This window comes from Ochotona princeps, chromosome 6, assembly GCF_030435755.1.
Source record: "Ochotona princeps isolate mOchPri1 chromosome 6, mOchPri1.hap1, whole genome shotgun sequence".
Taxonomy (NCBI): Eukaryota; Metazoa; Chordata; class Mammalia; order Lagomorpha; family Ochotonidae; genus Ochotona; species Ochotona princeps.
Genome location: NC_080837.1, coordinates 52,240,313 through 52,258,281, shown reverse-complemented (window position 1 = coordinate 52,258,281; position 17,969 = coordinate 52,240,313).

Genomic DNA, 17,969 nt, shown 5'->3' with positions numbered 1-17,969 from the left:
ATAAATGTAGAATCAAGAGAATGTTTTAAAGGTGGGTAAAGAATACTTACATGTGTTTATATGAATAATCCAGCTGAAAGTGGAATATTCATGAAAAAAGAGTAAGAGAGAGGAAATTTACTGAATGAAAGCTTTTAATAGGGCACAAAATTAGACATTGGCTTTGGAGAAAGGACATGGATAATATCTTTCTTTATGAAAATAGTTAAGGGTCCAAAAATACAGGAAAATGAAAATTTTCAGAAAAATTGGAAGAAGAAAACAAAATAAGCAAACAAAACAGCATGACTAAATAATCCTAGGTTTAAAATATCATCATTACAGAGTTTGGGAAGAGATAGTTCTGAAATTTACCATTTATCTAGGCTATTTTGGGAAAGAAACTTTTAGAACTGACTCATATTACATCTCCACCATGGATATGCATGATTAAGTTCTCTTGAGTACCATTTCTAAGAGAAATCCATTTTTCTTTTATTTTCCTTTCCATTTCTATTCCTCCATTATATTCAGGTTGGCTTCCTAATTACATCATAACTTTTGAATTGTTTGTCTCAAGGACGATTTGTTAATCCCTTAGTACCAGCAAATGTGATTTTACTTGGAGATAAAATCTTCACAGATGTATATATAAGGTCATAAGGGATTAGACTGGACCTTACATCCAATGACTGATATATTGACAGAGATAAAAATATTTGAAATGACATAGAGAAACACAGAATGAAGTCGGTCACATGAAGAGAGAGAGAAAGTGGAATGATCAGCTGTAAGCCCAGGAATGCCAAGGATTGCAGACAAACATAAGAAATTAGGATGAAACAAAGAACAAATTTTTACAGAGTTTTCCAAGAGAATCATCTTATTAAGCTTTCAGATGTTCAGTCTCCAAACTTTAAGGTGAGGTGCTGTAATTCTAACGTTTTAAGCCAGCAAGTTTATGGTAGTTTGGTACAGCAGCTATAGAAAAGCAACATAAATATAAATATAAAGCTGAAATGACCATGGTTGAGATAAACTGTTAGTAAAAGAACTCCAAATAGGAGAAGAAATGCACTATCAAGAGGTAAGACTTCAGGCCAACACTGAAGAACAAGATCAGCAAGCAGCAAACCCAAAAGGCAACTACAAAGGGACAGCAAACTGTCAGAGAAAAGCTCTCAGTATTCCAAGGCTGTAGCAATCAACCCAACACAAGCAACAAAGAGACACCATTTACTTATGAAAACTGTTAGAATTTTTAGTTAAAAACTGTGGGAGGCTGTGGCCTTGCATCTGACTACTTGCATTTCTCCATCCTCCAAGCTGGTTGCGAAAGCCAGCAGCTTTGCCGCTAGAGAAAGTGAAATTTGGAACTCACAGAAAAAAACTATGCCTGGCAGTGTTTTAAGTCACAGTAGCAAGCTTGGTAAGAAATGAATGACAATAAGATGCTGGACTCTATGCTTGGTATATGCTGGCAATGAAAGAATCTTGACTGAATTTGAACTGTAATACTGCAACAAGTTGGAGGAATCCACCATGGGGGGAGGGCACAAGGAGGGGTTGGGAGAAACTCAGAGCCAATGAAACTGTGTCACATAATGCAATGTAATTAATAATAATAATAATAATAATAATAATAATAATAATAATAAAGAAATGAATGAGGCCAATCTGTAGTTGTGCTAGTCTGAGGTTACAACCCTGGTTGGATCAGATCATTTAAATGTTAACAAGAAGACACTAGAACAGTGGTTGCAAAGAATCTATGTTAGTTTTATAAGCATACCTGTCTGACTGGGGACTACATACATGCACACAGTGATCTTGAGAGATATAAATGTTGTCTGAACTGTGAAAGTCCTTTTCAAATCACACACAGATCCAACATCATAAGGTAAGTTTTATGGGCCAAAAGTATTGAGCACAATCTCAGATCCATAACTGGTGGACCAATAAGAAATGCTGGTGACACCTAGCAAACAAAATTAAGAAATGAAAATAAGAATTTAAAAAATGTTAGCAGAGACTACAGGTAGTATACTATGGAGGTGGTAGGTTCTACACACTATATCCAACTAAGTTAACAGAAAAGGAAGTGGAAAGGAAGAAAAAGGGAGAGGAAGGGAGGAAGACAAGCAAAGATGGGATGGGGACGGGGCAGGCTTCACCAGGAAATTCAGAAAAGCCTAAATTAAGAATTATTGCAATTGATCATCTAAAATATACACTATTAAAAGACATGTAAAGTGGAGTGGGTATTTTGTCACCTCAGGTGAAGCTTGGGACTCGTTAATCTCATATTGGAATATTCGTTCGTGTATTGGTTATTTCTCTTCAGTCCAGCTTCCTGCCAATTTGTCCTGGGACTCATATTTTGGTTTAAGTGGTTGGGCCCTTGCACCTTTGTGGAGTCTAGCCTTCTAGCTTTGGCCTGGCCCAGCCCTGATATTTGTTGGCATTTGAGGAGTGAATCAGTATATGAGAGATCTATCTGTCTCTCTCTCTTTCTTTGTCTCTCTCCCTCTCTTTCCTTCTCTCTGTTGGGAACGCCCGCGTCGCCACGTAATCCGAGCTGAGCGGAGGGACTAGGGTTACAACGCAGACAACGCAGAGAGACAACACAAGGCAACACGCAGTACACCGAATGCCGATCGATGACAGAATTGATCTTTATTGCAACTCCAGACTTTCTTTTATACTCTGCTTAGCTCCTCCCAGTAGTGGCCACCCTAAATCCCTTCAGTTCCTCCCAGTAGTGGCAACCCTAAATCCCTTCAGTTCCTCCCAGTGTTTATCCAATCCTCTAGTGGCCACCCTAAATCCCTTGAGTTTTATCCAATCCCTTGGCAGATAACTTGACAATAGGAAGCAGGAACTTGCGGTTAAGCCAGTGGCTATATGTATCAGGCCAAAATTACCAATCCTGTTATGCTCTGAGAAACAAGCTAAGCTGTGGAGTTAATCCTTGGGAGACCGGGGCCTGCATGTCCCCCTTTTTTTGTTTTTTTAATGGACGCCTGTCTTAGGTTGTCTAGCAGTCAGTTGACGCCTTACCCGTCATGGGGAGCCCCACCTGGGGAATCCCTGTCTTAGGTTGGTCATCAGCGCTGCCAGATCTTACCCGTCTCTGGCTGCCCATCACACCATGTTCAGCCAAACTTGAGCGCTAGGATTTTCCACAGCTAAAACCATCATGGTTTGTCAAATAATGACCTGCTCCCAGGCTTGTTGCCTGCATAGGCGGCAAAGAAGACTAAACAGTACTGCAATCATGGCTATGACCATCAGCCTCATGGCCAAGATTCCGCTTTGTTCCTAAAACATCCATGCTGCCAGTTAAATGCCATTTCACAGGGGTAACACATATATGATGGTAAATCGGGGAGCAGCTGGAGATCTGCGTTTCCCATGGGCAGGATATCAGGAAGTTGCACCACTGCTGTCAGGGTCTCCTATCCTGCAAGAACATCATTAGGAGTGGGATCATGTTGAGTTGGAGCCAAGGAGATTTGTCGTGTAAGTCTCTCGGGAACCCATCTAGGTGTTTCTTCATCCTGGGGAAAAACACAAACAGAGCCTCGCCCCCACGTTAGTACTGGATCTGGTCCTCGCCATTTATTTGTGGCCAGATCTTTCCATTTTACTTGGCCTTTATTCTCATTAGCAGGGCGAAGCCAATGGCGCTCTGCAGGAGCTACATCATTAGTGACAGTTAGAAAATTTAACACATAGATGGCAGATGCCAGTAAGGAATGGGGTGAGCTGCAATGCTCAGCCACATCCCCCTTCTTTATTTTTTCTAGATAAACTTTAAGGGTGCGGTTAGCACGTTCAACAATGGCTTGACCCTGAGGATTATAAGGAATGCCTGTTTTGTGAGTTATATTAAAATCTTGGCAGAACTTCTCAAAACCTTGGCTAACATAGGCCGGTCCATTATCGGTCTTAATTTGTTTGGGGACGCCCATATAGGCAAAGGCCTGTAAACAGTGGGCTTTAACATCTTTTAATTTCTCTCCTGAATGAGCGGAGGCATATATTACATGGGAATAGGTATCAACTGAAACATGCACATATTGAAGTTTTCCAAAGGAAGGGACGTGGGTAACATCCATTTGCCACACATGATTGGGCAATAACCCTCTGGGATTAACCCCTAGGGATGGGACAGAACAATATTGAGCGCAGACTTCACAATTGGTGACAATCTGGGTGGCTTGTTCTCTAGTCACCTTAGCATGTAATCTCAGGGAAGCTGCATTGAGATGGAACCTTTTATGAAGGCGCACTGCCTGTTCATAAGGGTCCATGGTCAGGGATATGTGCAACACCTGAGTCAACGAATCTGCCCATACATTACCCTCGCTTAGGGGGCCAGGCAAGGAGGTATGCGCTCTTATATGCCCAACAAATAAGGGACAAGTGCGCTGCCAAATCTGCTGCTGTAATTGTAAAAGAAGCAAATAAACTGAGGAGGTAGGGGCTATATAGGCTGTGGTTTCTAAAGGTAAAACAACATGAGCCACATAGCAGCTATCTGTGTATAAATTCAGGGGCTCATCATGATAAATTTGAAGGGCAAAAAGAACAGCGGCTATTTCGGCGGCTTGAGCTGATTTGTGAGAGATGGAAACAGCCTGTTCTTCATGTCCAGAAACTATAGCAGCCTTGCCTTTAGCCGACCCATCAGTAAAAACCACACGAGCTCCTAATATGGGTTGTTGTCTAATTATTTTTGGAAAAACAACTGGATGTCTTTTAAAAAACTGTACTAAGCGATGGGAAGGATAATGATTAATTAACTGAGAAGAAACCGTGGCACAAAAGACAGACCAATCATCAATATTATTCTGCAACCATACCACCTGTTGGGAATCATAGGGGATGGAGATGAAATCAGGATATTTTCCAAAAATTTGCAGGCTGATCTTACATGCCTTATACAACAGAGATACAACAGCAGTGGGATATGATTGCACAATTTGTCCAGTGGATGCTGGGGAGTGGACCCAATATATAGGTCCAGTCTGCCAAAACACTGCTGTAGGCGCATGATTGGAAGGAAAGACCAACAACCGCATTGGTGCCTTATAATCCACATAATTAACATGAGCATTATGAATGGCCTGCTCGACTAACTGCAGACATTCCCTGCCTTCTTTGGACAATTGTCTGGGTGAGGAAGGATCTGGATCACCTTTAAGAATATCAAAAAGTGGCTTGAGTTGCCCAGTGGAAATATGCAAAATTGGTCGGATCCAGTTAATATCACCCAACAAACTCTGCAGATCATTCAAAGTCTTCACATCACTTAATCTGATGGTCAAATTCTGAGGGGTGACACCAGTTGGTAAAAGTTGATGGCCTAAATACTGATAAGGAAAATCTGTCTGAATTTTATTCGGGGCAACAATCAACCCGGCTGTGGCTAAAGCCTGATAAATACATTGTGCTGCTGAGGACAGAATGGAACGGGTTTCAGCTGCAATCAAAAGATCATCCATATAATGGATTAAATAAATATTTGGAAATTGTGATCTAATTCCTTTTAAGGCCTTATCCACATATATCTGACAAATGGTAGGGCTGTTCATCATCCCTTGTGGGAGCACGACCCAATGGAAACGTTGGGAAGGGGCCTTTAAATTGATGGATGGTAAGGTAAAGGCAAAACGTGGAGCATCTTCCGGGTGCAAGGGAATGGAGAAAAAGCAGTCTTTTAAATCTAACACAAGCATATGCCAATCTTTTGGTATTCCCACAGGAGATGGCAAACCAGGTTGCGTGGCCCCCATAGGGGCCATGACGGCATTTACTGCACGTAAATCTTGTAAAAGCCTCCATTTATTATTTTTCTTTTTAATAACAAAAATTGGGGTGTTCCAAGGAGAGGTGGATGGAACAATATGTCCAGCCTCAAGCTGTTCCTTTACCAATTCAATTGCAGCCTCTAATTTTTCACTTGAAAGGGGCCATTGTTCAACCCAAACTGGTTCATCTGTTTTCCATGTTAATTTAATGGGTTCCACTAACTGACGAGGCTGCTCTACAATGGCCCCTGCGAAAAATGTCCTAACCCTGTCACAGACTGGTTGGGGGTCACCTTGAAGATGTCTGCCCAAACCTTTTCCAGGAAAGTATCCCTGTCTATTAAGCATATTTGGCACAGGCTGAGAGGTCAATACAACATTCATGGCACTCAACAAATCTCGTCCCCACAGATTGATAGGAATATGTGGTAAGACATACGGCTGGAAAACTCCTGAATGCCCTTCTTGATCCTTCCACCTTAACAACCTGGCACTTTTCTGTGGCTGAGAAGTTCCTATCCCTTGGAGAACGGTTGGGGTGGCCTCTAATGGCCAGGAACTTGGCCACTGTGCCTGGGATATAACTGTACTGTCAGCCCCGGTATCAAGTAAACCTGTGAATTTTCTCCCTTCTATCTCTAACTGTAAGGTGGGTCGGGTTTGCATGTCGGAGACCCAACATGCCAAGGGGCCAGAATGTCCAAATCCTCCTTGTCTATCTCTCTTAAGAATGGGGTTGTCAGTTGGAACCTTGGGGATCAAGATTAGCTGGGCAAATCTAGCTCCAGGTGGAATGATTATAGTGCCTTTGGCTGATTCTGCCATGACTTCTATTTCTGCAGGGGTATCCTCATCTATCACTCCTGGTAGTACCCTGATTCCATCCATAGTAGCACTACTTCTTCCTAGGATCAGGCCCAAGGTATTCTTAGGTAAGGGGCCCCTGACTCCTGTTTTTATCCGTTGGGGTCCCAGGAGCGGGGTCAATACCTCTCCAGAGGTGGCACAGAGGTCCAGTCCTGCGCTACCTGGTGTTGCTCTGAGGAGGGTTGAAATGTCTGTGCTCCTCGCTGTGGGAGAGGGACTCTGGAAGGAGTCTGCGCTGTTCCGGAAGTTACAGGTGTCTGCTGGGCTCCGTACACCTGAGGTTGGGGGGCCCGGAGCGGGCCCCTGACCCCGTTTCCCGATAGGGGATTGCCTTGGGCATCATATCTGGACCTACAATCACTGCTCCAATGATAGCCTTTATGGCATCTTGGACAAAGATCTGGGGCCTGCAAGGATTGTGGGGGTGATCTTCCTTGTCGCAGAATTTTGGGACACTGTTTTATAAAATGTCCAGGCTGTCCACATCTGAAACAGGTTTTGGGAGGCGCCCTAGGGTGGGGCTGAGGGTGTTGAACAGCGGCTGCTATCACTTGCCCAAGGGCATGGGTGGAGTCAATATGTCTGCAGATTTTGAGATAATCATGCAGGGACTTATCTCTGTGGAACCTGAGAGCATCCTGACAATATTTATTAGCATTCTCAAAGGCTATATGCTTAATTACTGGCATTGCTGGCTCCACGTTACCAAAGATCTTAGTAGCAACCTGCATAATACGGTCCACAAATTCTTGAAAAGGTTCTGTAGGGCCTTGCAAGACCTTGGAAAGCTGGTCTCCTGTATTAGCATTAGGTAAGGCCTTCCAGGCTCCAAGGGCTGCATTTGCTATCTGTGCATAAACTCCTAGGTCATAATTAACTTGTTGTTGGATGCCCTCAAAAGGTCCAGTGCCAGTAAGCATTTCAAGGCTTCGATCTGCGTGTCCCCCAGCCGCGTTCTGCTCAGCAAAAAATCTGCACCTATCTTGAAAATCCCCTTTCCATAGGAGAAAGTCACCACCATCGAGAGCAGAGCGGCACAATTGCATCCAATCACTAGGAGTAAGATTCAAACTCAAAAAGGATTCTATGAGTGCAAGAGTAAAGGGTGCCTGGGCACCATAATCTTTAACAGCCTGCTTTACATTTTTGAGGTCTTTAAATTGAAGGGGCTGGTGCTCCCGGCGAGGGGGACCTCCTCGAACTGGGACCTCTATTACAGGGAAGCATCGAACCCCACCCACCGGCTGATCAGTGAGGCTGTCACTCCATGGCCGTGTGGGGTAATTATTGGGTGAATGGCCCGTGGCTTCCTCCTCAGGAGGAGCGGTAGGGGTCACAAAATTAGGGGCATATGGTGGTATTCCTGCTTTCTTTAACTTTCTTTTAATGTCCCTAATTTCCCGCTTTAAGAAAACCTTCTCTTTATCCTTAATTTTCCGCTTTAAGAAAACCTTCTCCTTATCCTTAATTTTCCGCTTTAAGAAAGCCTCCTCATCTCGTTTGTCCTCACTCTCTTCCGAGGAAGAGGCCTCGTTCTCATCTGAAGAAGAGGCTTCACTCTCCTCTAAAGAAGAGACCTCACTCTCCTCTAAAGAAGAGGTCTCACTCGGGGTGGTTTCACTCGAGGCCGCCTCGTTCCAGGCTTCCAAGGACCGTAGAACTTCCCACCCCTGGATTGCTTCAAAAGTAGTCTGTACTTCTCTTAACTGTCTCTCAACTTTCACTTTATCAGTAAATAATGAATCACGGACTAAGCGCCACAAAGAAAAGTTAACAATGGGGAAATTATCTGGGTCTTTTTGTAAACAGGATTGTAAATTGGCCTTAACCTGTTCCCAATCGGGAATATTGAAGTTGCCTGAAACAATAAACCAAGGACTGCTAGATTGAATGGCTTTAACAAAATTTCTAATCATTTTAAATTTAACTGGCATCCCCAGTTGACGTAGAAGTTCTTCAAGCTCGGTGGCCAATTTATCCCGTGAGAAGGCAGAACCCATTTTATCGTCCTTTTCACCGGATAAATTAAACACCAAGACCTAACTATACTTCAAAATAAATCTAAAACCTGACTATACTTCAAAATAAACCTCCCTCTCCTACCAGTTTAGGAGAGACTTACAATACGTCCCACTTACCTGAATCAGCTGGCCAGACTCTTGGGACGACCCTTCGTCGTATCCTCTCTTTCTCAATCTCGGTGGGAACCTCCAGATGTTGGCAACGCCCGCGTCGCCACGTAATCCGAGCTGAGCGGAGGGACTAGGGTTGCAACACAAGACAACGCAGAGAGACAAGACAAGGCAACACGCAGTACACCGAATGCCGATCGATGACAGAATTGATCTTTATTGCAACTCCAGACTTTCTTTTATACTCTGCTTAGCTCCTCCCAGTAGTGGCCACCCTAAATCCCTTCAGTTCCTCCCAGTAGTGGCAACCCTAAATCCCTTCAGTTCCTCCCAGTGTTTATCCAATCCTCTAGTGGCCACCCTAAATCCCTTGAGTTTTATCCAATCCCTTGGCAGATAACTTGACAATAGGAAGCAGGAACTTGCGGTTAAGCCAGTGGCTATATGTATCAGGCCAAAATTACCAATCCTGTTATGCTCTGAGAAACAAGCTAAGCTGTGGAGTTAATCCTTGGGAGACCGGGGCCTGCACTCTCTCTCTCCCCACACACCTCTTGTTCTTCCTTTAAAGTAGATGAAAATAAGTAAACATGAGGAGTCTCACTCCTCAAACAAGAAGACATACACATGACAAGGAAATGCGATCATACTCAGGGAGGAAAAGCAATAAATAGAAACTAACTCAGAATAGGGTTGTGTTTTCATTTCATTGAATACTTCAAAATAGCTAATAAGAATATTTTCAAAGATTATAGAAAAACATAACATAAAAGTAGAGATAAATGATTTAGAATTAGAATAACAATAAATATGAAACAGAGCAAAGAAACAGAAGCTATAAACAAGTGGAAAGTCTAGAGCTGAAAAGAACTATTGCCAAAATAAAATGTTCATTAAAGTTGCTCTATAGTCAATTTCAGATGATAATAAAAAGTGTCTTTCCTGAAGAACAGTATCATGAAAAATGAACATTGTCTCAGAGATCAATGAAACATCAGATATGTCACTATGCATGCAATGGGAGTCCCAAGAAAGGAGAATAGGAAAAAGGAAGGAAGAGAATCAAGTGACATAAACTAAATGAAATGAAAAACAAAACCAATCCACATTCTATATTAAAAATTATTTTAAAATTCATTGTGATGCCTATAAAACTTTGATTACAGAAAGAACCATTAAAATGTACAATTCAAATGGATGAACCATACAGCATATAAATTATAATAAAATTGTTATACTCAAATAATTCTGTAAACAATAAAATGATCTTTTAAAATTTAAGGTAATATGTCAGATATGTTTGGAAAGACTTGATATGAATATCAAAAGAATTATTTGCCAACATATCTCCCACTGAAAAAATGCTACAGATATTTCAGGCTGAAAAGAAATGACATATGGACAGTAACTTGAATCTACAGGAATAAATGAAAGACACTGGAAATTTTAACCGTATAAGTAAATATAAAGGGCTATAAAAACATCTTTCATTTTTATTCTACTATTTTCTTTTTAAAAACTTAAAAATTACATATAAGACAGGAATAAATGTCAAGTACACTAAGTTATCAACAAACAAACCACATAATGGGCCTTACTGTCAGAACTACAAAAGTAGAGGCAACGTTACCATACTCACTGCCTGAAAGATTTTAAAGTTCCTCTTAACAACTCTAGGAACAAGCAATGCTACAATTCATTCCAGTTGACACTGATGATCTATACAATGAAGCCTGAATATTTGTGAGTTATTTGTGTTTCTTGCAGGCCAATTCACAACAGCTAAGTTATGGAATCAGCACAGATGTCCAACTGATAAGTGGATAAAGAAAGTGTGGTATATACACAGTACAGAATATGACTCAGCTATATAAAAAAGAGAATGAAGTCCTCTTTTGCAACAAAATGGATGCAACTGGAAATCATTATGCTAGAAAAATAAGCCAATCCCAGAAAAATAAATATTATACATTTTCTCTGACGTGTGACAATATAGAATAAAAGAAAATGTATAGGAATAAAATGGACATTATGTGATATGATTGTCACTTTAGCTGTAGTTTTCCTATGTTTTACTTGTTGAATATTATGGTTAGTGATGAATTAACCAGTGATTAGCAAGTAGATGAAAATTATGTGTTTGTAAAAATCCAAGAAAAAGGAAAGAAGAGAAATGAAGGAGGGAGTGAAGGAGAGAGGGAACTATGTTTATATTCTTAGAACTTTACTTATGAAATCTGTTCTTACATAAATAAAAATTAAACACGCAAGTAGAAAAAAAAACTCATGGAACCAAGAATGAGTTTCAGGCAATTTCCTACTACTCAAGGCAAAGAGATATTTTTTTAAACTACTATCATCTGTGTTAGTTTGTTTTAATCTGTGTTTTATTTTAAGACTGGATAACCAGGAACATTTTTGGGAAGATAAGGCCACTAACTGCATTCCAAATGGGCACCAATTTGTGTACTGACTGCTCCATTTTCAATCTAGCTCTCAGCTAATGGCTGGAGAAAAATCAATGGAAGATCGCCCAAATGTTTTGATTTCTGCCATCAACCTGGGAGACCTGCGTGAAGCTCCTGGGTCTGGCGTGGCCCAGTGCTGGCTGTTGTGGCTATATGAGGAGTGAACTAGCAGGTAGAAACTCAATGTGTGTGTGTGTTTGTGTGTGTGTGTGTGTGTGTGTGTGTGTGTGCGTCCCTCTCTCTGCAACTCTGACTTTCAAATAAATGATTAAACCCTTGGGAGAAAACAGTGAATACCTGTCTTAACATTGTCTGGTTCATTCTTACACAAGGGTATAGCAATATTTTCCATCAGTTCTTACCCCAGTTCAAATGCCTTCAATGATTTCTCACTGACTTTTTTAAGTTGTCATTCAAATCTTTCCATGAGTAAGAATTTACCAAGGCTTTTTACTATTCAAAAATACTCACAAATTAATCTATTTACAATGGAGACTCTAATAAGAAATTTTATGTGGAAGACAAAGATAAAAGACAAGACAGGCAGAAAGAGACAAGAAATTAAAGATTAAAATAGACAACCAAGCAACAACAAAACCAAAGATACATAATCAAGGATTATAGTTGATAGATGAATTTACAAGGTTTACTTGTCTTGGATATTATGCCTTTGCAACCTGTTGTTACAATGAAAGTAAATTATAGCAACAGTTTTTTTTTAAATCTTGAATGCTGATAACTGGAGACCCCCCAGTAAAATTATTCCACCTACTGTCTACTGATCTTTTACTTAAGAAATATCTCTCAGATCATCTTAGGGATTATATCACATTAGGTTATATAAGCAAAAGAGTTGATATTTTAATGAGTTTAGTTGGGGAAAATATCACATAATTAATTCAACTCTCCTGAAATATCAATATATGTTATGATTTGAGGGACATCATTGTTCTTTTCTTGACACTTATCTGACATGGCATAGAAAGGATTAGATGCCATTTTGCATTTATTTCCACTGTTATGTAAATAATTACAGAGGATTCAGCAGGAAGAGACCTAAACTGTTTTATTAAACCTTTAAAATGAAGCTTTCTTTCTGAATTATACTTGCCCATTTTGCTATTAAACACTTAATTGCTACTTAAAGCAGTAGGATAAACTTCATGTTGCAGAACCACTTTATTTGAAACTCATGAATGGTTTTTGCTTTATTTTTACTTTCTATAACTGATAATAACTGTCATTATTTATACTATATTAGATATATAGTATATATGTTATATATTATATAGTATACTATATTATTATCACATCTGTGTGTGTGTGTGTGTGTGTTATACATAACCCCTAGTAGGCAAAGGGTGAGTGTAGTATTTATTGCTTGGTATTTTTAATTCCAAAGTAATTTTAGAACTAACTGTACTATCGCTTCTCGGCCTTTTGGCTAAGATCAAGTGTAGGACTAGCTGTACTAAGGTTTCTGTATCCAAATTCTGAGCCTGAAGCAGAGAGGAAACATCTAATTTGCTTCTGTAGAAATAACAAGCTAAATTATCTTCAGGATATGTCTTATGCAATTGACTTATCTCACCAGCTGTTTCCACACAGCAGGGTTCTGAAGGAATGGTATATAGAAGGGGAAAATGTTGAAAAAGTTGGAATGGCTAGGAATATGAATTATGCCAAAGTCTTCAAAGTGTTAGGGATGGTGATAAAAGCGTTGTTGGTGGTGGTGGTGGTAGTGCTATCCAGGGAACAGCTGGGTATTATTGTGAGAAGCAGACCCTAAAAACTTGTAGGAGTTTTGGGGAAAAAAAAGGATAAGGCAAAGAAAAATTCCTCATATTTTATAGATTTGCCATGGGATGACCTTATCAATAAAGTCTGATGACAATAATGGCAGTAGGCAGGTGAGTAAACAGTAATTGTATGCTCTCATGGGTGTTGCAATACCTTTCACCCCTCATGAAAAGGTTTTTGTGCTTTTTTTCCCTCTGTGAGGCAAGTAAAATTGACCTATTCAGGGCTTTTCTAACTTTAACAAGTGTGATTTAGTCACACTGTTCTGAATTCTTATTCCTTTCCATACATCACCAACTTCCTTGTGGAGAAGAGCAGAATGGAACAGTTAAATGGGAAAGGATTTATCTTTAACTACTACTTCTATTCTCTCACCACCAAAAACTATATACTCCCCTGCTAAACAACAGGTACAAAACAAAGTAAATATGTACCTTGGGGACTTCCTGTGTAGTAAGGGATGGACTGAGCAGGGATGAGTTTGTGGCAGTTATTTGCCTTTGATTCTGGGTTAAGATGTTTATATAAAAGTTTCATTTTCCTTCCTGTGTGAAAGTGTTTTAACTGCAGTTACTATGCTAATCAGACGCAGATACCTAATAGTTAACATGCATTTTGTAATTGAAAATATATCCTCTCCATTGAACACACTTCAATTTCCTATCCCTCAGGGAGACCAGCAGTGACCTGAGCAAGGGCAGCAAGCTAGGACAGGATGAGAAGACCCACTCTGGAAAAAAGTTGGACTCACTGACATGAGTTACCACTGTGTAGGGATAAGAAAAAGTAACTGGACTTTTTTGTTGGTTTTATTATTGTTTTTAAAATCTCTATACACGTGGTGCCTCCTTAAAATCTATATTATCTCACTTTGTTTAAAAGAGTCAATATGTGCATACTGAATTCCAAGGAAAAAGACACTTAATAAGCACCTTAAACAAATGAATACATGTGTAAACATTACAAGATGGCTATATTAAAAGAGGACATAGGGCTAAATGAGTTTGTATTTAATTCTAAATTCTAGTTCAGCTTGATAGGAAATCTATAACGCAGAATCAGAATTTTTAACTGTGAACTGAAGAACAGATATGTATGTACAGTTACAAACAAAAGTTTACACACTGAACCGTGAATATATCTATCTATATAATCCATCTGGAGGAGGGAGATAAGTAGAAAGACTGCACTCAGATACACTAATTCCAACTCTGTATATGAACCATGTGGCTTTATCTCTTTTGTGCTTCTTTTTCCTTAGAGGTAAACTGAGGATAATGTTACTACCTACAAACGTGGTTATCATAAGGATCCAGTGAAATGAAACGCATGAACTGCTCAGCCTAAATCCATGTCCAATAATCATTAGCTATTATTACTGTAATATTATCACAGCAAGCTGATTAAGTTTTATATGATCCATTTATTCTGGCCAAATTTCCTCTTGTGTGTTTTTAAGGAAAAGTTACAAGAAAGATACAAGTGTGCCTTGATATTACTGAAATTAAACATGGGGATGCCTCTAGGACATACTTTAATACTTCGCTTTAACCCTACCACTAATATAAAACAACATTTTATACAGACGACACATTATTCTAAGTGCTTCACAAATCTAATTCAGTCTCCCAACACTATAAGTAAGGGGAGACTAACACATAGCAGAAGCTTTTTGTAGGCCATTTGACCAGAACACTGGTCACTTCTTATAGACCTTTACAGCCCGCACTGCCTCTTACAGCCCCATACATACACATTCCACTTTGGGACCTGGTTTATTTGCCTGGAAAGTGGATGATAGAAAGAAATACTAATTAGGTCAAGTTCAATTATTTTGAAGACAAATTGGTTTCATAAAGTGAATGTTGCTGTCCTGTTCTCTCCTGGGTTACAAGTTGCTGTTGCAGTGGTGAGGAGAGCTGAACCCTTCTCCACCATTAGGGAAAAGATCTCCAAACACGTGTCAGAATTCTCATCATTGGATATGAAATATGAGATGTCATTTCATCCACTAGATTCTTGCTTCTTTGAGTTAAAACAGTATGCCATTATTCTAATCATCACTGGGCTTTTTTCTGAGCTTTTCCTTTGGCAAGAATTCATCCAGCTGACACTCCCCATCCCTCCCCTTTCACTCCCCTGGAGAGAAAAACAAAATAAGAGCAAAGCCCTCTTTGGTACTATAAAATAAACTTCAGAAGGAAATCCGTCCCCAGAGAGTATAGTAACACACTAATATCTTACTTTGGGGAACTATTTTCCTTTCTGAACATTTCAGTCTGAATATATAGCTCCCCGACATTTCACCACCTGCATGGTGCGGTGCACCTTTACTGCTAGAAAGCATGAGAGGATTCTGTAACAAGAATCATTGTAATAGGACTTAATCATGTGGTCAGCAGCAAAGGGCCAGCAACCTTAATGATGATGTTGCAATAGGGAGCCCTGGGAATGGCATAAGTAGGTAAAATACTATAAGAAGAAGGGGTCCTATGCCTGCAATGCACTTCGATAGCCATTGGAAACCAGGCACAATAAAAATATGACTGTCATCTGTAAGGCATTCAACATTAGGCAAATCTCTGAAAATAATCCAGAATTTCAAAGAATGCCACCATGTTAAAAATTCAGTCTGTTAGAATACTGAATTATGATATATTTGGAGCATTTGAGAAATCAACAGTGACACAAAGGAAAGATAACAATTTATAAATAAGTAGTTCTACATTTTAGAGAAATGAAATTTCACAATACATTGTTTTATCTTCTCCACCTATATGGGTAGGGATTACCCTGTATTTAGGTGACATAATAGATTAATACAGTCATTTTACAAAAATGGCTTAGGAGATTAAGAGTCTGATCTGAAACTGATGTTAGGTTGATTAGGAAGCTAGTATTAGCAGATTTTTAAACATGTTCTTCAAGAGCTAATATGTGCATTTAAAATTCTAATACTATTTATTTCAGTGCTTTATAGAATATTAGAAATTCTAATATATCAGCTTCCATAATACCCCTTTGGAATAACATGAGAAATATTACCAATAACATTTTGCACTTATAAATAATAATAACATGAACAAAAGTCCTAATAATAATACAAGCTGGGTCTCAAACAGAAAAGATTACTATCCTCATTTTGTAGATGCCAAAATTTAGTTATAAGTAGGCTAGGAAAATTGCCTCAGACTACAGAAGCAGTCACCAGCCAACCCAGCAACAGAAATCAATGGTGTTTGATTCTCACGTCCCCATTCCAGGCACCGTACCAGTTTCTATAAAAGCAAGAGATGTTCTATCTTCTGACTGTAATACTTCACCCTCACAAAACTATCTAAAACTATCCAGAATTCTCTTCCTTACCTACATCAGCCATTCACAGCACTTTTTACCTAAGATTCAATATATAAGTATTTCACTTCCTAATAGTGCTGTACAAACTACTGATATCATATTCTAAGTAATTATGATTGATATCATAATCACAGCAATTTCCCTTGATTTAGTACAGAGAGATACTTCAATTCTACATTGAAGATACAACTTCATTCCCTTACACAATGTATAAAGTCTCATCTTCATTATCAAAAGTTCTCATAGGTTAACTTCATATATCTGTCTCAGATATAAATACAAAAACTTAGCAATGGTGGACTTTTGGCACACCTTATCAGCTCTCCATGTTATAGATTATTAAACATTCTAACAAGATTATGAATAGTCTGACTGTCTTTTGCCACACCTACACTTGAAGTCTTTTTTGAATTTCAGACGTTTCCAAAACGGCTGACAAAAAAAAAAAATCAAATTCATCAGATAGCATCATTAGATGAGAATTTCTTTCCTACCAACTTGTAGTAAATATTTCCCAAAACTTGATTTGTGTTAAATTCAACATGCACTGCGTATCGAGCTCTTTTAGAATAAATAAGAATCCACTCAAATCCAACTAACTAGTTTTTGTATTAGTGTTTCTTCCTTAGAAGTGCTTTGACGAAATGATGGGAGCTTTTTAGCTTTTCCTTTACAGCAAGGTGATGCTTTGCTTCCCTTTCATATTTGTCTGAAAGCACTTTCACCAGCCAGCCAGCATCTGTGCTACATGTGAACTTATCTACAGAATCTCCTAAACAAGGTGAAAAAAAATCTTTAGTAGTCCAGATTTCAATCTTCTCTACAGCTCAGGTAACAATAAATGAGTAATTTGCCGCCCTGCGCTTTGGCAAGCTGATGCTTAATGATTACCCAGGGACAGGATAATGGTACCATAGTGATTACACTATGTTTTTCTAAGCACTTCCAGGGCCTTTGCTTTCAGACCTGCCCTAATGAAAAGAAAGCTCTGAAATTGGGCCAGGTCTTTATTAAAAATGTTCTGACAGGCTCTGCTCAGGTAAAATGTATTTACTTCTCAAATTTGAACCATCAAATCAGATTTAGAGGCACAGACTCAAGAGTAGATCTGATTGCCTGAACACTTTCATAATGAGGAAATGAGGTGTTGGTTAATTCTATAAACCACTGGAAAGATTTATTTAAAGAAGATGTGATGATAACCTATCTCTAGACAGTGAACTAGCTCAGGATGAACTGTACAAGATGAGGAGACAAAAAAAATCATGAGATCTGATCTTTGCTTACGTTACTAAGTTACTACATGATCTTATGAAAGTTAATGTTTCTGAGTTTCTTGGTCACTATCAATAGAATCAACATAGGTGATTTATAATAGGTGATTTATAAGTAGAAATACAAATACAGTTACTATTGACAGGGACAACAATCTATACTTTCAGTGGTGGCTATGAGAAGTGGTTTTTAAAAATGTGATATGCAATAAGCCATTTGGCAACATTTAATTAACACCCAGTCCACATTTGCACAGTACTACCAGAACTATCTTT